This window comes from Rhinolophus hipposideros (assembly GCF_964194185.1).
Source record: "Rhinolophus hipposideros genome assembly, chromosome: 4".
NCBI classification, from domain to species: domain Eukaryota; kingdom Metazoa; phylum Chordata; class Mammalia; order Chiroptera; family Rhinolophidae; genus Rhinolophus; species Rhinolophus hipposideros.
Genome location: NC_138050.1, coordinates 105,131,928 through 105,156,183, shown reverse-complemented (window position 1 = coordinate 105,156,183; position 24,256 = coordinate 105,131,928). Strand labels below are relative to the sequence as shown.

General features: G+C 39.4%; 1 protein-coding gene across 4 annotated transcripts in view; it reads right to left on the bottom strand.

The window, feature by feature from the left end:
• Positions 1-24,256, bottom strand: part of CSMD1 (CUB and Sushi multiple domains 1) — a 1,600,646-nt gene that overhangs the window by 1,118,588 nt on the left and 457,802 nt on the right. The window lies entirely within an intron of this gene.

Here is a 24,256-nt window from a genome sequence, read left to right as displayed (position 1 = left end):
ATTTCAGTTAACGTAATACCCTCTAGGTCCAACTATGTTGTCGCAAATGGCAACATTTCATTCTTTTTTATTGCTAAGTAATATTCCATTGCATGTGCGTGTATACACACACATACCACATCTTCTCTATCTATTCATCTTTGGATGAATACCTAGGTTGCTTCCAGAAGATGACTTCTTGAAGGATCTCTAGAACACACCCTTGTTTTCAACAGAGCAGATGGAACTGGAGGCCATGCAAAGTCGTCCTCATACAGGCTACACAAGTAAGATGACTTTGCGTCTGTTTCTGAGTTCATTATTTTCCTCCTAAATTATTAGATGGTGGGTTGTCACATCTCATATTAATGTACTTATTCTTAACGTATCCCCAAAATAAATCACAGTTTCTCTTGAGAAGAAAACATATGCTACTCACAGCATAATAATTCAACATCAATTACCACCTTGAGCAGAGGTCAAATGAATTGATTTTCATGTTTGGATTTCAAGACAAATCTTTTGAGTTCTAAGATACATTTTCCACCTATCATTAGGTTTGGATATATTTAGACATTTTAATGATAGTAAAGTCAGAACTCCAAATGACTGAACTAGTATAATACGCATATTAATTTACAAACTAAGAGCTTTTTAAAAGGTCAAAAAAATGCTTCATCAGTTTATATTTACATAAAGTTTACTAATTAAGTACTTTGTCTACAGATACGTGGTTTAGTGTAGTCCGAACACAAACCTCTGAAGCCAGAAGAAATCAACCCGAATGTTTATTCCCCTTGGAGAAATTGTGGCTTGCCAGTAAGTCCATGGCATTGAACCTAATTACAGTCTCTGTAGGTTGCAGAATCAAAATAGGAACCAATAAGAGAAAACTGAGAAGGCAATCGCCAGTCATTAAACAGCACACTTCTAAATAATCCATAGATCGAAGTAAAGTCTCAAAGGAGATTTTTAAAAGAATGCACTGAACTAAATAAAATGTAATATGCAACATATCAAAATTTGGAGGACTCAGCTAAGCAGTGCTGACAGGTGAACGGATAGTACTGAAAAAGTGCATTAGAAAAGAAGAAAATTCTCATATTAATCATCCAAGCTCCTATATCAAGAATTTAAAAAAAGGAAGACTAAAATCAACCTGAAGCAAATAGAAGACACAGGAATAAAAGGTGAAATGCAGAAATTAGTGAAATTGAAAACAGAGAAACAATAGAGAAAAGCAATAAAAAAGAGCTAATTCTTTGAAAAGATTGACAAAATTAACAAACATCTAGAAAGACTGACAAAAAAAGGGGGTGTAAGAGAAGACCCATATCAGGAACAAAATAGCAGATTTACTAGCGACCCCACAGACATAAAGAGAAAAAAAAAATGTTACAAAAACTGCACACATAAATTTGTCAACTTAAATGAAACTTCCTTAAAAAACACAAACTACTACAATTTATCCAATACAAAATTTAAAAACTGAGTAGCTCAATAACTATTAAACTATTTCAAAAGAAATCTGCAGGCCCAGGTGGTTTTACAGAGAATACTAGTGCTATACTGAATGCGTGTGTGCCCCAGATTCATGCTGAAAATGAATCCCCAGTGTGATGGTGTTAGGAGGTGGGGCCTTTGGGCAGTGGTAGGTCACGAGGGTGGATCCGTCAAGAGTGGGGTTAGCCCCCTTATAAAAGAGACTGCAGAGATGCATTGCCTCTTCTGACACATGAGGACACAGCAAGAAAAAGCCATCTGTGAAACAGGAAATGACCCTCACCAGACACAGAATCAGCTGGCACCTTGATTTGGGACTCCCCAGGCACATGAACTGGGAGAAATCCATTCCGGTTATTTATAAGCCACCTGGCCTATGGATTCTGTTATCTACACTAAGACAACCATCCAAATGCACTCAAATAGCTACTAAACATTTAAATAATTAACCCATTTTACCCAATTCCTTCCAGAAAATAGAAGTGGATGGAACACTTCCTTATGCATTAGTCACACTAATGTTGCCAGTACTACAGACTGAATTGTGGACCCTAAAATTTCATGGTGAACCCCTAACTCCCAATGTAATGTATTTGGAGGTAGGACTTCTACAGGGCAAGTAGATGAAATAAGGTCCTAGGGATAAGGTGCTAATCCAATAAGATTGGTGGCCTTATAAGAAGAGGAAGAGAAAGAGATTTCTCTCCTTCTCTCTTCCACCCGACCTTCCCTCCCCCCACCACATGCATACACTGAAAAAAGGTCATAGGAGCCACAGGTAGAAGTCAGGTGTCTACATGCCAGGATAGTCCTCACCAGAACTTTATCATGCTTCACCCCGCTATCTGATTTCAAGCCGGAAATACATTTCTGTGAGAAAATCAATTTCTGCTGTTTAAGTACCCAGTCTATGGCATTTTGTTGTGGAAGACCAAGCTAAGACACCCTGATAGTCAACCAGACAAAAACATGCAATGGCGACAACAAACCAATATCCCTAATGAAGACAGATACCGGGATCCTTAACACAGTAAGAGAAAACAGAAGTAAACAATGAATAACCAAAGTTATCCAAAATGACCAAGAGAGTTTATTTCAGGGATGTAAAGAGGGTTCAATATTTGAAAATCAATCAATGTAATGCTCATAAAAACAGGCTAGAGAGTAAAATTATAAGGTTGTAATAACCTACGTAGAAAAAAGCATTTGACAAATTTAAACAACCAATCATAAGAAGACATTTCAGTGACATATCAAAGGAGGAAAACATTGCCTACTTGACAGTGATTATCTACAAATAATAATAATAATAATAATAATAATAATAATACTAAACTATAGGTAACATTACACTTAGTGGTAAGACTTCAATGCTTCCCCCTACGATTGAAACAAGGCAAAAATGCCTGGTCTCACCACTTTTATTCAACATTGTGCTAGAAGATAGAGGGAGTATAAAAGCTAAGCAATGGAGGTGGATTAACAGACTGGGTGAAAACGGTGAGAGGCATTAAGGAGTAAAAATTGCCAGTTATTAAAATATCACATAGATGTAAATACAGCACAGGGAATAATATTGTGACAACTATGTATGGTGTCCGATGCGTACTAGCCTGATCAGGGTGGTGACTTCATAAGGCATATACATGTCTAGTACAATACTGCACACCTAAAACTAATAGAATTTTGCATATCAACTGTAATTGAAAAAATAATTTAAAAAAAAAACATGCTAAGAAATGGAAACAAGTGCATGCAGATTGGACAGGATGAAATAAAACGGCCCCTATTTGCAGGTGACACAATTATCTACATAGATTATGCCAAGGACCCCATAAGAAAACTCCGAGAGTGAATACCTGAAGTAAGCAAATGCACAGAATATAAAATAAACATACAAAACTCAATTGTATTTCTACATACTGCCATTGAACACATGGTCACGAAAATCAATGATACAATGTCATTTACAGTCATTGAAAAATGCTGAGAAGTATCAAAAGATGTGAAAAATCGTATCCTGAAAACTGTACAATTGTGAAGAAAGAAATCAATGAATTGCTAAATAGAGAATATACCAATGCTAATAGACAGGAAGACTCAACCTTGTAACAATGTCAATTTTCCCCAAACTTATATCCAGGTTTAACATTTTCTATAAAAATCCCAGCAAAAAATATTTTGTAGATATAGACAAGGTTTTTTCTAAAATTAATATGGAAAACCAAAAAATAGAATAGCTCAATTTTTAAAAATGTTAAAAGGAATCAGTCTACCCACTTTCAAACTTATTTCATAGTTACAGTCATTAAGAGTATGTGGTATTGGCGAAGGGCTAGACCCAGACGTCAGTGGATGTGAACAGAGAACCCAGAAACGGACCCACATAAATACTCCCAACTGGTTCTGACAAGGTGCAAAGACAGCTGAGGGAGTAAAGGAAGCTTTTCAGCAAATGGTGCTGGAACATTTGAATGTCCGTAGGCAAAGGCCACAAACCCGTAAGCCTTGATCTATGTCTAGCACCTATGTAATAACTAACTCAATAAGGACCACAGGTACAAATGTAAAATGTAAACCACAACTTTTAGCGAGAAAGACATAGGGAAAGACCGTTAAGATCTAGGGCTAGCCAAAGAGATTCTAGACTAAACAGCAAAAGCACAATCCATTAAAGAACTGTGATTATGAAGACACAGTCAAACTATATCCGCTCAGGAAAAAGTAATACGGTGCTAAGAGTTCTAAAACAATATTATGTAACTACCGGTTAGAAGTAAGGAGTAGTTTAACACGCACGACTGTAGATAAAACATACCAATGTGATCTGCTTCAAAGAGCTGAAATGAATGGACTCCTTTGTATTTGACTGCAAAATATTGGACTCCAACATCAGCTGAGGGGCGTGGGAGAAGATGGCTTGATGTAGTAGTAACAGATCGTAAAGAACGTTCGAAAGCTCAGTTTGTAATTCAAACGTGTGTAGTCTTTCTCCCATTGCACTAGTTGACAACAAGGAGTCGTATAGAGATAGTTGGTGAGGCTCACTCATTGGTCTCTCTGCAAATATGCTGCTGACGGACTCTTATTACATCAGTTAGATCCTCTCCATGAAGACCCTTGGGATGAATTCTATTGCTATCCAACTTTCTTTGAAGAAAATCTATTCTTATGGACACTGGTTTATTTTTAATACCCAGTAAAGCGTGGGGCTCTTCAAGTTTCCCTCTGAGGGCTGGCTAACAGAACACTTAGTGCCAAATGATCTGGCTTCCCAAAGCAGATCACACACATTTCTGTCCTTTCTGATCCTTCCCTTGCTGTCATCCATGCGTCTACATGTGTCTTAGTCACTTTGTCTCCAGTTATAACTAATCAGGACATTAACAAAGGAGGAAGGTAATGAAAACAAGAAAGAAAGCCAAGTCTGCTTTCCCCCCCCTCTCTCTATCAAACCTAGTGTCACCTACATCTTATGAACATGGGACTTACTTCTCCATCTACCCTGACTCAGAAAATAAGTAATTTCAAAGATTGGGGCAATGATATATTCATCACTTTGAGATGACTGGACTAAAAGTCAAGTCACAAATACAGGTCCATTTACCATGTATTTTCTGCCGTAATTTTGCCTAAACAGATGAAGCTGGCGTTACCACGTGGTTGGGCCAACTTGGGCTGAGCTCTAAAATGGGCCCGTCTTCCCCAGAGGCGAGGTCCAGGTACCCTCCCCTCCCCCCCACTGCTGCCACTGCAGAAAACAGTCCTTGTCACCTTCTTCTAAGCAGTAGGATTTCATCTGACACCACAGTTAATGAATCATTTGCGTTAAGGAAGAAGAGAATGGTTAGGAACAGCAATGGGGTTTGAGAACTTGTTTTCAGTAACTTACTATTTGTTAATACCCTGATTAGTTATAACCAGAGACAAAGAAACCCGTTTCATTGTCAGTTAAAACAAAACTCTGTAGTTACTATGGGTCCGAACATATCTCTCTCTGTCTTTGCCTAGGCGAGTCTCTGTTGTCCTAGAGAATCTCAGTGACTGCATTTTCTACTGGGGAAAACAGTGCCCCTCGCACACCCAGGATCTGGGTAAATGACAGAACGTGCCTGCCAGGTGAGTGAGTTCAGGAAAAGCAGGCCTGCGTGGGAAAGAGCTTCTGTGTTCTCCCTCTGTGCTCATTCGGCACAAACATGAGTCTCAGAATTGAACAAGTTTATTCTTTTTCCATTTCTCAAGAAATTACTACGATGAATTGCACCTAGGAACAGATCCGAAGTATTTTTCACTATTATTCAAGATACTCAAATCACTGATGCGATAACCTTGACTAGCAGAAGTGGGAATGCTGATGGAAAAACCAAGAAAGTCAGTGAAACGCGAATCAGAAACTGAAGGCCGGCGTGAACGCTGTTTATTTCACATAAATTAATGAGGAAGTTACAATTCCATTAAACAGTGCACTCCAAAGTGACACATTGTACACACTGCATAATGTATAGTGTTTGTGATTTTAAAATGTCAAATATCCTTAACACTACAGTCTAGTTAAAATGTCAAGTGTACATTTTAAGGAAATTAGGGGGAAAATCACTAAATTAGATCTTATTCCAGTGAATGTAATTGCTTTAAAGAAAATCTCTGTAAGGCCAAATGTTGGCAAGCTGACATTCATACTTAATATTTGATAACATTGCATTTCCTATCCTATGCCAATGTGGCTAATCTTACAATATCGCATATAAAAAAGGCTAGGTCAGCATTAGCAGATTAGAATCATACCCTAAGAGATAGCCAGGACCTTAGAAATTAAATTATCCAATGTTTTACCGATTCCACTGATTTTCTCCAAGAGAGTCTCCGAAAGCCACTGCCCACGGCTGTGTGAGTCCACGCCTGGCTGAGAGCTGCACAGCCCACCAGGCAGTTCACTGCACTGTAAACCAATGACAGAATTTTAGGACTCCATCTCTCTGTTTTTGTTCAACTATGAGTCTCATTAAGGTTACTTGGAATAGTTCCATGCCATGGAAAAAAATACAAGACTTACTGTTTTTTTGTTTTTTTTTTAATGATTTATTTTGTAGCTATTATTACTATTTTAAGATGCACTGTCTCTCTCGTTGCTTTATATGAGCCTGAATTTGACCATGTGTTTAGTTCAAATACAACATTTGGTAATCAAAATCTATTTTAATGCATTCAAAATATTTATTGGTCATCTACTAAAAGACATACTGATTAACATATTTTATGCATTCAAGAAATTTACAGTCTGAAGTGAGAGCTAGGGAAATCAATAGGAAGATTCCAGAAGTAAATCAGGATAATTCACAGAGAAGTCTTTCAGCAGCTACTCTGCTTCTTCCATCCAGTTTTGACAGTGGGGAAGGTGTGGGTCTATTACAATACACATAAAAGTTCTTGATCACCTTTGAATATCTCAACAAAATATGGAATTCTTGATACCCTCCATTTTCTCCTAAATTTCTGTTTATTCTTTTAGAAAAAGTAATGCAGGAGTAATACTTGGAGATAAAAATCTCTCCAACTCAGCATGGTATACAGAGCTCCCAAATTTAAAAGGTATACATTGAAAAAAAAAAAAGTGTTTTCCCAATCACCAGAAGTTTATATAATTATAAGAGAAAAAAAACTGTCTCTAAATAAAAGAAACTATCTTGTAATGGAAAGAACAATCTATGATGTAGCAGAAAGATGTACTTTTCAGGTGACATATCCATATATTGGATAATCAGAAAACAGCATGTATTGTCTGAATCCTGAAGTTTTACTAGACATACGTTCTCTGTAAATTAACTAATTTATTTGCTAAAACTTATTTAACATTATATATTAGAATTTTTCCAAGATTGGTTATAGGTATAGGAAAGTGTTCTTTATGAGAGTAGAATTTTAAACTAGAAAGGGGCGTTAGATAATATGTCAGGTATTTCAGTGTTTTATTTTATGGAGAAGATAAATTATGATCAGAGAGATTCAGTGATTTGGATTGAATTGTACATACAGTGCTAGGGTCCATACATATCCAAACACTTACACACACAGCTCATCTCCCTTTCAAGCCAGTGCTTCTGCCACTTAGTGATTTCAATGTGACTTGCCCAATGGGATCAAATATTGAACTAATAATTTAATTATTCTTTCCCCACTTCCTCCCTTTTTACCCCCTGTAGGACTCCCTCTTTTCAACAAGGATTTACCATTGAATGCAATGAGCAAGGAATCAAGCCCATGGCTTTTGGGTTCCAAAAGAGACTCTTGCAACTCAGAGCATCAGCAGTTCTATTTATTATTTTTAACTGTTAGGACTTAACATTCACACCACATCACTAATTTGGATAAAAATAGGATGACCGCCCCTTCCTTGAAAACTTGATAATGGTTTCCTGGTCCAGGTATGAGGACGATTAGGGTTCATTAGGGTAGGTGACCTCAGACATTGGTATGTTCCTGAGAGAACTGATGTAGATAGAAGAACCCTAGAGAGATTGACTTCTGTAGGTTGCAGGTATGGTCCTGGGAGGTGGGTACCCTCACAGAAAGCCATCATGCCAGTGTAGGGTGGGGAAAGTAGAATATATAAGGAAGTGCAATGGGCTGTGTCCAAGCTCAAGTGTTTCTCTGATTACACATCTGAATGCAAAGACCCCTGAGCCCAAGAGGTAAATGTCATCGTCCTTCCTGGTTCTGAATACATGAGATCATGTGATTCATGGGGACAGCTGGGATTATGAGCAGGTCTGGCTGCCCGGGACACAAGACCAGTGAGATGGGTTACATCTCAGATTATGTGAGATTGTGCTTTGGGGTCAGAGAAGACCCTTGAACCTAGATACCTTCTAGAGAAGAGGATGCCAGTTGGCAAAATTCAAAAAAGATTGAAAGGCATGCACGAATGTATGCACACACACCCTTGAAATGACTAAATAAAAGTTCCTAGACTTCACCGGATAAAAATTTCCACCATAATTTGGAAAGGGATTCAATGTAGGAACTGATATAAATTCCATTTTTAAGTTTTACATTTATTCACATCTTAACTCTTGCACTTTGAAAATAGTACCTATGTCATTTATTTTTCTGTTTCATTCAACATATCACTTATTTCTAATAATCAACATAAAAATACAATTCTACTTAAAATTTCAATTACACATCCGCACCAGCATTTGTTGTTTGTTGATTTATTGATGATAGCCATTTTGACTGGGGTGAGGTGGTATCTCATTGTGGTTTTTATTTGCATTTCTCAGATGGTTAGTGAGGTTGAGCATTTCTTCATATGTCTTCTTGCCTTCTGTATGTCCTTTTTAGAAAAATGTCTCCTCAAGTCCTCTGCCCATTTTTTAATTGGGTTGTTTGTTTTTTTGGAGTTGAGTTGAGTAAGTTTTTTATAGATTTGTGATATTAATCCCTTATCAGATATATCATTGGCAAATATCTTTTCCCATTCAGTAGGGTCCATTTTTGTTGTATTGATGGTTTCCTTTGCTGTGAAAAAACTTTTTAGTTTGATGTAATCCCACATGTTTATTTTTTCTCTTACTTCCCTCGAGCGAGGGGATATATCAGTGAAAATCTTACTCCGGGTAATGTCGATGAAGTTTCTTCCTATATTTTCTTCTAGATAATTTATGGTTTCAGATCTTACATTTAAGTCTTTAAGCCATTTTGAATTTATTTTTGTATATGGTGTAAGGAGGTGGTCCAGCTTCATTTTCTGTCATGTGTCTGTCCAGGTTTCCCAACAGCACTTATTGAACAAACTGTCTTTACCCCATCGTACATTCTTGCTTCCATTGTTGTAGATTTGATGGGCATATAGGCATGGATTTACGTCTGGACTCTCTATTCTGTTCCATTGATCTACGTGTCTATTTTCATGCCAGTACCATGCTGTTTTGATTACTGTAGCCTTGTAGTATAGTTTGAAATCAGGTATCGTTATACCTCCCACTTTGTTCTTATTTCTCAAGATTGCTGAGGCTATTCGGGGTCTTTTATGGTCCCATATAAATTTTAGGATTATATATTCTATTTCTGTGAAAAACGCTAGTGCACTGTTGATGGGATTGCAGATTAGCGCAGCCACTATGGAAAACAGTATGGAGGTATCTCAGGAATCTGAAAATGGAACTACCCTATGATCCAGTAATTCCACTCCTAGGCATCTACCTGGAGAAATCCAAGACTCCAATTCAAAAATCTGCATGCACTCCTATGTTTACTGCAGCACTTTACACAATAGCCAAGATATGGAAACAACCAAAATGCCCATCGGTAGATGACTGGATTAAGAAGCTGTGGTACATTTATACAATGGAGTATTACGCAGCCATAAAGAAAAAAGAAATCTTATCATTTGCAACAACATGGATGGATCTAGAGAACATTATGTTAAGTGAAATAAGTCAGAAAGAGAAAGACAAGTACCATATGATCTCACTTATATGCGGAATCTAAAGAAAAAAATAAGTGAATGAACTAATCAGAAACAGTTTTGGAGACAAAAAGAAAAAAACGAGAGTTGTTAATGGGCGGGGGGGGGTGATAAGGGGAAAGGTGAAGGGAGTAGGAAGCAGCTGGTAACCACAAGATGGCCTCAGAGTTTTTTGAAAATTAATTTGGGGAACGTATTCAATAATGTTGTAAAGATTTTGTTGGGTATCCGATGGACATGCGTCCTATTTGGGAGACCACCTCAGGGATACTGTGGATGCCTGATCATAGTACTGTACACCAGAAGCTAAACATTAATGAATGCCAACTATAATTTTATATATGTAATGTGATGGCTCGGTGCGAGGTTGGAGGGATAGTGGATGGGGGGAGGGGGGTTCACAGTGTGAGGGATATAAATGATGAATGTCTAAGTATTACCTTGTCTTGTACACCTGAAACTAATAAATTAAAATTTTTAAATAAAAAGAAATAAAAAAAAGAAAGAGTGTGGGAGCAGACAAGAATAGGTTTAAAGATTAACCCCTTAATCTCTGAGTCCTCAGACACCTGAGGACTGACAAACCCCACAGACAAACACCAAGACTATTTTCGGAGAAAACCAACCGAGACTAAAGTTCTCAGAAGGAACGGGCTGCAACTGTAAACAACTGCAAGATAACTAGCCCCCTGCCTCCAGCATAAAGAAAAAGAAAAACAAATGTAAAACCCCTACCTCCCCTCACCTAGGGGCAGCTGTCCTCTTCAAACACTGCCAGGGGCATATTCTCTCTGCCCAACCTTTAATAAAACAACTTTCTGTACTTTCCTACTTTTCTGAGTCTGTGGATGCTTTCACCTTTCGTGAATGACCAGGGGTTAATTCTAAGACAATACATGTCCATTCGTCTATTGATGGACACTTGCGCTGCTTCCATATCTTGGCTATTGTAAATAATGTTGCAATGAACATATGAACGTGTATGCCTTTTTGAATTGGTGTTTTGTGTTTCTTTGATTAAATGCCCAGAAGTGGAAAAAAAATAAAATAAAATTTCAATTCCAGAATTTCTATCACAATGTGTATATATATATATATATATATATATATATATATATACACATATATACATATATATATAGATATATATGTGTGTATATATATACATATATATGTGTGTATATATATACACATATACACATATATACTTACATATGTACATGTATACAAATGTGCACACACATATTCAAGCTGTTGTATAATTCTGTTGCTAAAAAATGGGTTGAATTTTAAACTTAGGGATCACTGCTTCATTTAGCCTCCCTTGGGCTGAATTAAATACCTGATACTCTCTTTAAAGTTGTATTTTCACTTTTTTATTTTTTTATTATTTTTTTTGGCCTCTTCAGTATGTCATAGAATTGCCCTGGCAGCAAAGATATTTGAAGAAGCTACTGTACTTGAAATCTTTATTGTTACTGTTTCTAAGGAATGAAAGCTAAAAGTCTTATTTTTATTACACTATTTCAAGTATGAATGCAATATGTCTCTACTGTCTGTTTTCCTCTTTCTGAAACTCTTATCACACCTATTTGGGTCTCATCTGATTTACAAAGAAGAACAGGATTTAGTCATTGGGTTTTGCTCTTTCACCATAGCCCAACACTGAGTTCCTCACAATCCTACGCGTAATTATTAGTAGGCCAAAGAAGTCCAGAAGTAAAACAGGTTGTGAAATTCTCCATTTACAAGCGCCCAAGATTTCATGTTTACCTGCACTCCTCATGCACTTTCACAATAGACGCCCATGGGAATGAGGAGAGAAAGAAAACCCAAGGCAGGTTGTTCTAAGATGACTACCACAGCTGTGAAGACACAAGGCATCTCTCCCAGTGCCTAATAGGAATGAAAAGCAGCTCTACATAGCTTGCAGTCCACCTTGTCAGCAGGAACACAGAATTAATACCTAAATGATTTACTGGCACCATTTTGAAGTGGCTTTCATATTGTCTTCAGGAATAAAAACATCCATATGCCTAGTGGGTATGTGTTTCTATCTACACGTCTGTGGATGGAGACACATACATCTGTACTAATATGTCTTTCCTGTAACCAGATAGAAAACTCCCTTATGATTCACTTATCAATTTTGTGCTGTGATCGAGTTACTTTATACGAGAAGTACACACTCTCAAAAGTTCAGGGCTATGTTCTCATCTCTGAAGACCGATATACCTATCACGGGACAGCACTCCTAGAAACAAGAAATGGAAACCTGGGGGAAAAGCTCAGATGAATGATCAAATGCGTATTGAACTTTCTTATCAGAAGTTGTGCAGGAGAGGCAGACAGATATTTGTCCTCTAAAAGGTTCATGTCTCTCTTACGTGGACATATTTGGTTTTATTTTGAAAATATCTTCAGATATCTAGTAGCCCTTTCACTTCTGGATAATGAAAATATTCCATGAAATTTCTTTTGATAATTTTAACTTTATTGCCTTTCAAAAGCTCTTGGTGTGTGTGTGTGTGTGTGTGTGTGTGTGTGTGTGTACAGGCATATGGATTACCCCTGTGTACACACACACACGTATATATACAGAATATATCTCTATTAGATACAGAAATAAAATCCTTCCTTCACTTCAAAATGATTTGCAAACAGAGGCTGGGTTGGACCCTTTGCCAATTCCTCCCAACAATTGTGATAAATGGATTCTTCTATTTGATTTATACATTCCAAGTTGGATCAGACAATTGAAAAAGAGTAGCAATCATCTCATTACAGAAGCCTTGGTATGCATCGAAGAGGGAGGCACAGAAAGTGTAGGTTTAGAGGCTAGCTCTCAGAATGCAGTGGGGGCACAGAGGTGTGGCTTCTGCGCTGGGTACTCCAGAGCTGGACCCAAGGAGTCCAAAGGAATGGAAGGTCCAGGAGGGCAGGGGTATGTCCACTGCAGACCACGGCCACACACTGAGGTCCTGGGAGAACGACTGCAGCCGACCTGTGCAAATGTCCCGTGACCTTCTCCCATCAGGAACACACTCCCACTAAGAGCGTTCTCCCCTTGGGTTCAGTTACATCACAGGAGGGTACCGTCTCCTGTGCTTTTGGTCATAGCTCATGACTTATATGGACATATTTGGTTCCCTGGCAGGTGAGGTAGGAGGCCGAGGGGGCAGTGTGAGGACACACAGAGTGCAAGTGACATCCAGTTCTTGTTGACTGCTGAACTATCATAATGTGGAAAAGCACTGCCTCCAGATTTGTCAGGACCAGCCAGAAAAACAAAACATATTAATCATTTCTTTTTTATTACGGAAATCAATGTTTTAATAACACTGACTGTGCTGGTGCCCCAAAATGAGTCTCTGTGTAAAGTCTGCCCTGTGTGTGTCCCCCCAAGTGGCCATACCATGGTATTTTCTGAGTACTTTTCAGTACTGGTCTTTTCAGTACTTTTCTGAGTGGTGACACCTTTTTTTCTGGAAGCTGAGTATGAGGTTTCTCAAAGTGTACCTCCCTCAGGGAAGGAATTTTCTAAAATCACGTTTCCTGTTTTGGTGCTTAAAATATGTACGTGGCGTACATCGTAAGACACATCTCAACTTCTTCAAACGATCCTTGCTTATGCCATGGTTACAGCACAGTTTACTTCTTCTCCAAGTTCTGAGTGGAACGGCATTGATTATGGTGATTTAGTCTGTTGGTGTCCGTTAGTTTGCAGGACATAAACAATTCCTCCAAAGGGAGTTCACTCTATGAAACGCTATTCTGTAATAAAACCACCTCTGTGGGGGGCAGAAAGGGAGAATCCCCCAATTTTATTTGAAACAAATTCACCAAGAATTAACATCATTCATCCTCTTTTTTTCTATCAATGAATCAAGTTAGTTTGAGAAAGTTATTTCACAATTCCAATGTGTCTATAATACACTACCAGAAACAACAATCTAAACAGATTTTGCCCCCAAGCATGAAATGTCATCCCCTCGACCTGAATTATTGTTACAATAGAAACAGCAGCATTTACAAATGACAGTAAAATACTGACACTTCTCCACTCATGAATAGACTGCGGAACTTGGCCCAGTGTCAGCCCCTCCACTCTCGAGTCTTTTGTGCTATCAGCTGCCTCTCTGCCTGAGTGAAAAGGAGCCACATGCCGTCTTTCCAGTGCAAAATCCATTAGGAGGATTTTTCTATCAAGATCTTCTCAATCTGTTCCCCCAGATAGGCCACTTCTCCATGTTCAGATTTAAGATAAACCCTGTGCTACTTTAGGGTAATTTGCAGGGCTTCTGCTTTATTTTCTCATTGAGGGTTAGTATATTCCACACTCGTGGAACGTACAACATGGCTATGAAAAATGAGGGGAGTCCTTACATGATTTCCTCATCGCCAGGTGAAGGGGGGCGATGACACCCTGGAGGTTATTCCAGGTCTAAGTCACATTAAAAGCATAATTCAAAGACCTGAAATCATAATACACAAATTTATTTCACTGTGAAATATAACCAAGCATAGTTTTAAATTGAGATTTCCTTCTTAATTGTGAACCAAACTTCTATATAACTGAAACCTGAATCCACTAGTTAGGTAGTTAGACAGAATCCACTGCATTTAGAATTATACAGACAACCTCAGAGATTGAAGTGGGAAGGATAAAAAAGACAGATAGAGATAGATTATAGATAGATGATAGGTAGGTAGATAGATAGATAGATAGATAGATAGATAGATAGATAGATAGAGCAGAGAGAGGGGAGAGAAAAGGGAGAAGAAAGGGAGAGGAAGGGGAGAGAAAGGGGCAGAGAGAGAGAGATGAGAGAACTAAATTTGAATGACTGCTTCTCAGTTTTTCTTCCTGACTCCTGACTCTAACACATAACCGCCCCATCTGAACATTTTGCTCTGTCACCACCACTGGAACTCTGTGGAGTGACTTCTGGCCAAAACCAAAGGCTCACTGGAAAGAAGGGAAAGAGGGGAGAGGCAGAGGGCTGTGTCTCCTGACGTAGAAATGAAGAATTTCTCCTACCGATTTGATCCCAAGCTTCCCGGATGAACCTGCCATGTGTCCGAAGTGCCACACATGTCACTGAGTTCACGGAAAACACAGAGAAGGTTCTCAAAAAATAGCTCTGCTGTTTTCTTGGTGGAATTAATACCACTTATACGCATATATGCTTTTTCAACAGTTGAATCTTACATTACTGGGCAAAGGGGGATTACTTTAAATAAACACTGTTTTTTAAGGGCTATAAATCTAATCCATTTTTATAGTGCTTTGTATTTGGGGATGTGTTCTCAGAAAACCTGTAAAAACACCGAAAGGGCTTCGGTAAAATTCACAAAGTGGATAGACACAGATACTAGAATCTAGAAATGTTAGCTATTCAGGAAAGAAATTTATTTTGTATTTATTATAAGTAATAAATAATATTATAAGTTTATTACAAAAGAAATCCTTCTTAAAACACATACAGATTATGTATGCATGACTAGCAATTATTTGGAAAAACTTGGGAAAACACCTTACATTTCAGAATGTCACAAAATGGCTCATCCGAGAACAACAGACGTGATTCATTTCTACCTGGAGCTGTTTGTCAAGCCAGAGCCCAGAGAGCAGGGAGCGGAGATAAAGCACGTAAGGACTGGCCCTCGAGTTCCCCTCCCCACTGTGTTTATATAACAGGGACCTTTATATGTCGGGGGCACTTCGCACAGAGTTGATCTAGAATTGAGCGCCATCACACACAGTGAAATGCCAGCTCACCTGTGGAACAGTTCCTCAGTGCCCGCCGCTGTTCTGAGTTCATTTAGCCACATTTTTTGAGATTCTTAGAATAATATGCCTTTTTGCAGGGAGGAAATTAAGCCCGGGGGGTCTTCAGTAACTTACCCAAGACCTCTCCCATTGGTGAACATCTCAGCCAGCATTCGAGCCCAGCAGCCTTTTTCTAGGACCCATGGTTTCACCTCCTGGCATCTCACGAGAGATTTCAAATGGGGACCACCATGACATAAAGATATCCTGGACCAAATCGCACCTTTGGTCACTGATTGGGGAACAGTCGATCATTTGGGCTTCTTTAGCACAGTGTTGCACATGCACAGATAATCAAACTGTTGAAATCATTATGTAAATTAACAATGAAAGTATCAAGCTTTGAACCTAGAATAGGGACATTTTAAAGGCAAATCCTGTGTGGTTGACCAGTTGGCTGTTCAGCAAGTGGGGCCATGAGGACGGTTCTTCCCAGTGAGGCCCATTCACCACCTGCCCCCACGGCATCGAGCCCCCTCCCGGTGCCAATGAAGGACCTGCTGACAGGCACGTGTGTAAAATAGTGAATGGCAAATTTAATAAAGCCAGCTATCTTCTCTTGGCTTTATTTTATTAAAAGGAAAGAGACGTGCCTCATTTTCTTTAGGCCCAAATCTGCCCTGGTTGGAGAGAGCTAACATTCTCATTTCTAGTCTTTCACCTGGTATGTGAATAGGTAATATTCTCATCTTTTGATGGAAAAATACTATTTATTCCCCGTACCATTGTAAATGTATAGGTAGAGATTAAAATTTGCACCCATTCACCTTTTTCTTTCGCAAGGTAGAATGTGAGAGGATCTGGCAAAAGACAGAACAGACTAAAAGCCTATTAGTAAAGCCACAATATCTTAGTGACATGGTAAAGGTAGGGAAGTGGGACCAGCGACAGGGTACTGATAAGCACACATATGTGGAATCACGTTATTTAACTCTGGGCTCAAGGAAGTGATCTTACTCCCTCTCCACTTGTCACAAACAGCAGCTTCAACTCTGTCACGCGGAAGGATAAGGGATGTGAATATCTGCAGCGAGAGGCGCCTGCCTTCCTGTTCTCAGCCTACAGAGCAGCATGAGGGCGCCCTGTCAACTCAGCCATCCTCCTCCCCAGCCCGTCCTGGGGGCGTCTCTACACCTCCCACAACCAAAACAAAAGTAACACACCGCAGAAAGAAACCCACCCCAATCCTGTGGCTATGCCTGGAAGAAGAGCCCAAAGGATACCGAAACAGAAAAAAAGGAGGAAGCATTCCTGTCACACTCATCAAAGCACATCACACATTGTCACTGAATATAAACGGAGAAAGAGGGCGGGTGGAGGAAGAGTGTAACTAATCTGATTTTCTTTCCCCTATTGGAAGGGTTCAGAGAGAACGACAACGAATGCCCTGCCAGCACCTGGGAATACTCAGCCAACTGTTATATTTGAACATCAAGTTCACTGTCTGCCTCACTCCTACTTGCCTCCCCACCTCCCCAGGGCCCAGCCATTTCACAGTCGTTTGCCCAGCCCCTCTGGGACCCAGATACACAAGGGAGTTCTCTCTTTCCATGTAGCCTATGTCATGCAGGGTCTCAGCTCCTGTTCCCCACACAAGAATGCAGGATATGGCGAGGCCAAAAAGGAACAACAACAGAGCCATAGATAGGGGAGTCATACCACTATACTCTCGATGGCAGCTGGTCGAGACACAACGGCAAACATCTACCAGTACCCCAACAGGGGTCTTCCTGCATCCCAGTGTCGCTGGCGGCTGGGCGAGTCACAGGAAGTAGGATCAATATGATCCACAATCCACAATCCATTTGCTAACTGCACCTGCTAGCTTCAATCCATCGCCGACTTCTCTGCCATCCACCCACCAACCAACCAACTCCTTACCAGCATAGCCATGGCGGTTATATTCGTGGCTAATGACTAACTGGTTATGGCTGACGGCCAACTAGTTACAGCTGATTACATCTGATGGCCATCTAATAACCGAGCCAGCACCTTTCCATACAAGGCTGAGAGCCTGGAAACTGCTCTCTTGGACTCTTCCCTACACTTATGAAGAGCCTTAGCACACAGTTTTATCCACTGTTGCTAAGGCTACCTCTGAGGTCACTGTGTGGTGTGGACAGAGGGAGGTCTGGGTTTGAGCCACCTCTCTGCCAGTGCTCAGCTGTCTTAGTGACCGTGGCTGTGCTGAGGTGCAAGTGTGCCCCGTGCCCCTCGCAATGCCCAGGGAGCTCAAGTGGCCTCACCTGAAAACCCACCTGCTGGGCTGGGAAGTCAACCTGCCTAAACCAATTCTCCAAGTCTTTTCCATACAATTTTTCTTCCATGTTCACTGAAAGCCAGTGTATGAGCTTATCTTCCATTCCGAATGGGAACAGGGATTAATCTCTTAGTTGTCAAGGGGCACGGCCAATAGTCATACCAGCTCGTCTGGCTTTCTACAACACCATGCAGCACTCAAGGAAAAAGATAATCGCATGTTCGTTCATTTTGATACCATTGACTTATAAAATTCGTATACCACAGATATTCAGAGAATCAGGTATTCAAAAAAGTGCTGAAGTAAAATTGCCTAGCTACCTTATTTTCCAGAGAGGCGTGCCCTAAGATCCTAGGGACTCCTAGGGACTCCATAAATGCTCCTGGATTTAGTGTCTGAGAAAACACTGAGTCTCCAAACTCCAGATGCTTTCCTGCTATGCCCCTCCCATGCTGGGGCGCTCTGCCTAATAGCAAGGACAGTTGAAGTCGGTGGGTACTTGAAGCCAACCCACTCACAGAACGCTAATGCTCACTGCCTAAGACAGCCGCAGACCAGTGAGTGCTACGGTTCTGCTTCACCTTCCCTAGGAAGGTGCAATGGGAAAACCCAGCTTGGTTCATCCATTTTACTTTCCATCTCTAAGCAAAAAGGAGTTTGGGGAGCCCTGTAGAGCAATATGGGGCATAATCACTCTATCATTTTATCCCCAAATTATCCCATCCAGGAGTTGGTATTTACCCATACTTGCAGCTCCTGGAGACCGAGCCATCATGCAAACTCTCCTGGCCTTAGTACTCCAGTGAGATTTCCTGCAATTACCTGCAAATATTTGGCTACAAATGAAACCATTCAAATAATTTGCCCTCATTCCCAAGGCACTCTAAGCACCAAGAAGGCCGGCTTAGTATTCAAGGTCTGGTTCTTGAAATGAAAGAATGCCTTATCTGAACCTATATTGTGTCCTCTTAAGAGCACTAGAAGAGCAAATACTTTGTTCTAATAGAGTTCAAGTATGCGTAGGTAACAATATGTGCTTGAAAGTTTCCATAAATGAAGTAATGCGCAATTCTGGACACTCTATCAGCCCTGGAAATTTGAGGTACATTTTCATTTTAGTACTAAATGACATATGAAATTCTCCTGAGTAATCTTGGTGCCATGGGTCTCATTGCCGCCATCCTCCTTGCGTCAGTGTTACGTGGGTCATACCAATTAATCAATCAATTCATTCATCATTTACGTCCCTTTCTTACTGCTTTGCCAAGAATTTTAACTACTTAACAAAATCACATTTTAGAGTAACTTGAATTATATTATTTCTCTTAAACACATTAAAAATTTAAAATAACCTGATTTGTTTTCACTGATGCCACACTTAACATAGCAATCAACATGTTAAACGAGTTTTTCCCAAATTAAATTGTGAAAATAATAGCACAGGGTATTATGGATTACTGAACTATTTCCCATACCCTCATTACTTAATCAAATATTTAATAATTCAGTGATTCTTTTCATCTAATGTTTTTCTCACAGGCTTTTAAATTTTTCTCTTTTCTCACGGGCAGATGCTGTTTTATCTCACGGCTTTGTTTAATTGTGCTTCGCAGATATTGTGGGGAGTATTCTGGGTTTTTTTGTTTGTTTTTACAAACCGAAGGCAAGACCCTCTACCAGCAAAAGGAACATGTTTCGCTGTATTGCTATGCTTTCCTTACTGTGGTGGTCCAAAAACGACCCCACCATGTTGCCGAGGTCTGCCTATACTGAGTTGAGACAGTCCTGCACATACATGTATGTACATATACCGGGAGTGCCAAAAAAATGGGTACAAGTGGGCACTTTGGTCAACATTGCTCAGGCAGTAGTTTGCCGTCATCAGAAGTGTCTGGATGCTGATGGGAACCACTTTGAGTATCTCTTGTCATTGCAGAAGTCACACGTGACTTGTATTCCTCTTGTGATCAGTATATATCGAGTACTGCAATTTTAATAGTTTTTCCTTTCTTCAAACGTGTATACATTTTTTCGGCACCCTCTGTACTTGAAAGTGCATACTTCAAGTACTTGTATATATAAACGTGTAAACATTTAAAATGATATATCTTTCTTCTCTATATTTTTTATTGTAAAGAAATATTTATTTATCTATTTCAAGTAAAGAAAGGGTAGTATTTGTAAGGGAAGCTAGAATAGAAGTGATGTAGAAAAGTACGTGACAAAGGGCCACACCGACTAAGGTCAGGCTTCCAGTTTAGCTCCCAGAGCCTTGTGGTCCTGAAGCAAAGGGGGCGTCCAGGTCAGCTCTATGCTGCTGGTGGAGAAACCTAGGGCCATAGACAGTGACTTGGACAAGAGATGGAAATCCAAGCCACAAACACAAAAGGGACTCAGAGAATATCATCTCTTAAAGATAACACGACTGTATAAGATCACAGAGGAAGAAAAAAAACCTGCAAAATGATTAGCAAACATGACAGTGAGCAGCGATATGCTTGAAACTTTTCATACATGAATCAAGGTGCACTTCCAGACACCTGAGCAACTCTGGACATTTCTACACATTTTTATTGTCACAAAAGTTAAAAAAAATAATATAAAAATAAAATGTTGAAAGTAGCAGTGTTCAATGGATCACAACCCAGTTTGGATGAGGACACTGGGAAAGAGGCCCTCATCCTTTTAGAAGCGCCATGTACTTTGTATGTCTTGTGTGTGTGATGGGCGCACATACAAATACATGCGTCCATGTCATTGCTGGTACACGTGCATACATATCACAATTTTGGAATGTGCAAAAGGAGCTTAAAAGTCACAGTCATTTTCCTTGAAGAGAAGAAGATAATGGCATGGCACAATGGGAAAAAATATTTCATTGTATTCCTTTGATTCTGCTTTTCAAAATTTTTATCCTGTGAATGTATCATTTTTCAAACTGTATGTTTGAAAATACTATTTGAAATATATGTATCAAATTAGATTCTGATATATGCAATAGTTTTTAAATTCTTTTCTGACCATGTGACTATTTATTCAGAACAAAAGCTATCTTTAAGATTATTTTCTTAAAATGAAATCTATGATAACAGATGTCTTGGCATTAATTCTACATGAGGTACTTTGCAAGAAGCAGAATGCAGAATACAAATGTGAAAAACTTACAATTCAACCGCCTAAAAGTTGATTGGAACAAAAAAATTACTTCAATCAATAGACAGTATATGTGACCAATTTATACAAAATGTTCTTGATAATGTTAAAGCTCTTGTTACCTAGGATTTGATTTTGTCTCTCAGACATGACATGTTTTTCTCTAATAAACTATTTACAAGCATTATTAACATACTAATTAATAAATCAGCTATATAGTAAAACAATAGAATATTTTATTCAGATATTGCACTGCAATCTATTTTAGATGTTGAGGACATCACAGTTTTGGTCAATCAAAGGCGGCGTTCAATCAAATACTAAAGAGAAAATGATTAACAAAAGCGAGAACAAAAAAATCAAGGAAAGAGGTCTGAGTCATTGCCAAGTATTTTGTTACAGTTTTAAAAATGTTTCTTTGTACTTATTTTCAGCCTTCTGACATAATCTATCATTGTACATACCAACTCAGCAGCAAAATAATTCTTCAAAGAATACAAAAACAATTAAATTTGCTCTAAGTCATTACTGTGGACCTTCTTTTTTCTAAAAGGCTCTGGAAAACCATTTTGTGTATAAACTGACCAGAGTTTGAGTTATTGAGCGATGGGACTAAATTCTATACTTTTCGTCTACTGTCACCAACCATTGAGCAAAAACAGCTGAATCACAGCTTTCAATGAACTCAAGAAGCCAATTTCGTGATGCATCCCCAATGCTCTGCGTGGTGTCATATTTGGAGTTAGGGCTGTTTCTAAATGCACTTCCTTTGGAAAGTTTTGTTGTTCCTTTTTTATGATTATAACAGTACTAAAGTCTTAAAGAGTTAGAATACTAACACATATAGAATAAAAGGTAGAAGTCCTTTTGTCATATACCTTTGCAGACCCTCCTGCACATATACAGAGAGTGCCAAAAAATGTATACACATTTTAAGAAAGGAAAAAAAAAACTATTAAAATTGTAATAATATGTATCATAACGAAACATGAATACAAGTCACGTGTGACTTCTGCAATGACAAGAGGTGCTCAAAGTGGTTCCCATCAGTGTCCGGACACTTCTGATGACGGCAAACTACTGCTTGAGCAACGCTGACCCAAGTGTCCACTTGTATCTATGTTTTGGCACCCTAGGTACATGAGACATCTCTAAAATATATTATAGATGATACATATGAGATATATATTATTATATATGAGCTATATATAATTATTTATGAGGTATAGCATATACATGCTGCATATATGACTTGCATAGCTCTAATGTGAGCTGAATATTATAATTGGAATAAATAAAGGGAAGCATGATGGGCGGTTGAGGGAGGAACACTGCTCTGCCTTTCAGCGTCAGGTAGAGCTTCATGGAATGGGTAATCTGGTCATGGCCTTGAACTAAGTTTAGACGAACAACAGGAGAAAAGTACCTGAGCAAAGCATATACACAGTAAAGCTCTAACACGGCCTATTGTTACAGACAAGTTTACACCGCAGTGAATAAGAAAATAATAATGCCTGTCTCCTAGGGGTTTTGTAAGAATTAGACAATGACTCCGAAATGGTGAGCACACTGCACAACCAATGAATGCTACCTGTAAATCCAGTTACCATGGACATTACCAGCAGCACTGTTATTGTTTTGCCCAGTTGATCAGGAGGAGTCAAGCTCTGGGCATAGGTGCATGAAAGGGAGTAATCAGGTAAGCCTCACGTGCACGTGGTTATCTAATGGTCCCTGACATGGCTTGGAAAGCTTCATCCCACATCCTCGCAGGTGCTCCTCAACACCCCCATCCTTCCAGGGGCATCAACATGACCAGCCTCAAGGGCCCCAGGTCCCGCAAAGATAATTTATTGTTCGGAACTGTGGTCTGCCACATGTCAAATGCATCTGCTTTTTCTCCGTTCCTGAGCTCCTATCCAGGCTGCAGTATACACTGAGATGCAGTTGGGCAGTCTGTGAATCTGGGGAAACGTGCTCCTGTCTGTGACATTCTGGCTCTTTGGAAATGACTGCATGCCACCGAATTACATTCAATTTGACTCTAAAATGCCACAAGCTGGGGTGATTGAAACAAGTAAAGAAGAGCAGTTACCAAGTGGCCCGAGCAAAGGTGATTTTTGTGGAGGGCACTGCACTGTCAGTGTCTGAGAGCTGCAAGGTCCAAAACACACATCCTGTTCTCAAAACTAGAAAGGAGAGAGATGCATGACTTTTAACCAGCTTGAGGGACTTTACTGGTTAGCTTATGATTAATTTATTGATTAACTTCTAAAATATCTGTCATAATTCCACGATTATTTCCCTTCTCTTGCATCTGATTCCCGGGTGTTAAAATGAAACTCTGTCCACATCCAAGTCACTGGATATTTATACACTAGCACAGAAATGTCTGTTTAACACGTTACTTCTGTGAGCTATACAGAGGAAATAAATGACTGGATAATATATCATTTTAAGGCTGGGCAGTGGTGCTGGAAGAAAAAGAAGACACCACTTTTTCATGCTCAGAATCCTGGTTAAGACGCCTTCCTCCATCACCATCACTTGAGAACGGTTTTCTACTTGTTCACTTTCCAGCCACAAGTTTCACCTGCCTTTACCTGTGGCGTTCTTGTCCTCACATCTGCCTCAATAAATCAACCATTTCCCATATGCTTTACACTGTGTAAATTCTCTTCTGTAAGCCTGCCTTTTGGAAGAACTGAACCATTCGACACTTTAGGATAATATTTCCCTAATACTACTTCTTACTATATCAAATACTTTTTCAAAATTTATACTCTCCAGTGAGTCACTTAAGAAAGCCAAAGTCTGTGCTTTCCTAAAGTCAATTTTATACTTCAGCGATTTGGTTTTCATCTGGGGACTTGCGAGGCACAAGTAGATTTCAGTGAATTGCCCCAGCACGCTCACTGAAGTCCCTCCCGAAAGTGCTGATTGCAGTGGAGCCCTGTGCAGCGTGCACTCACAGAACCTCAGGTCAGTGCAGCCCCTGTTGGCTCTCTGACTGTCATTTCCCCAACACCGGGAAGGGCCTTCTGCTAAGGGACAGAACGCT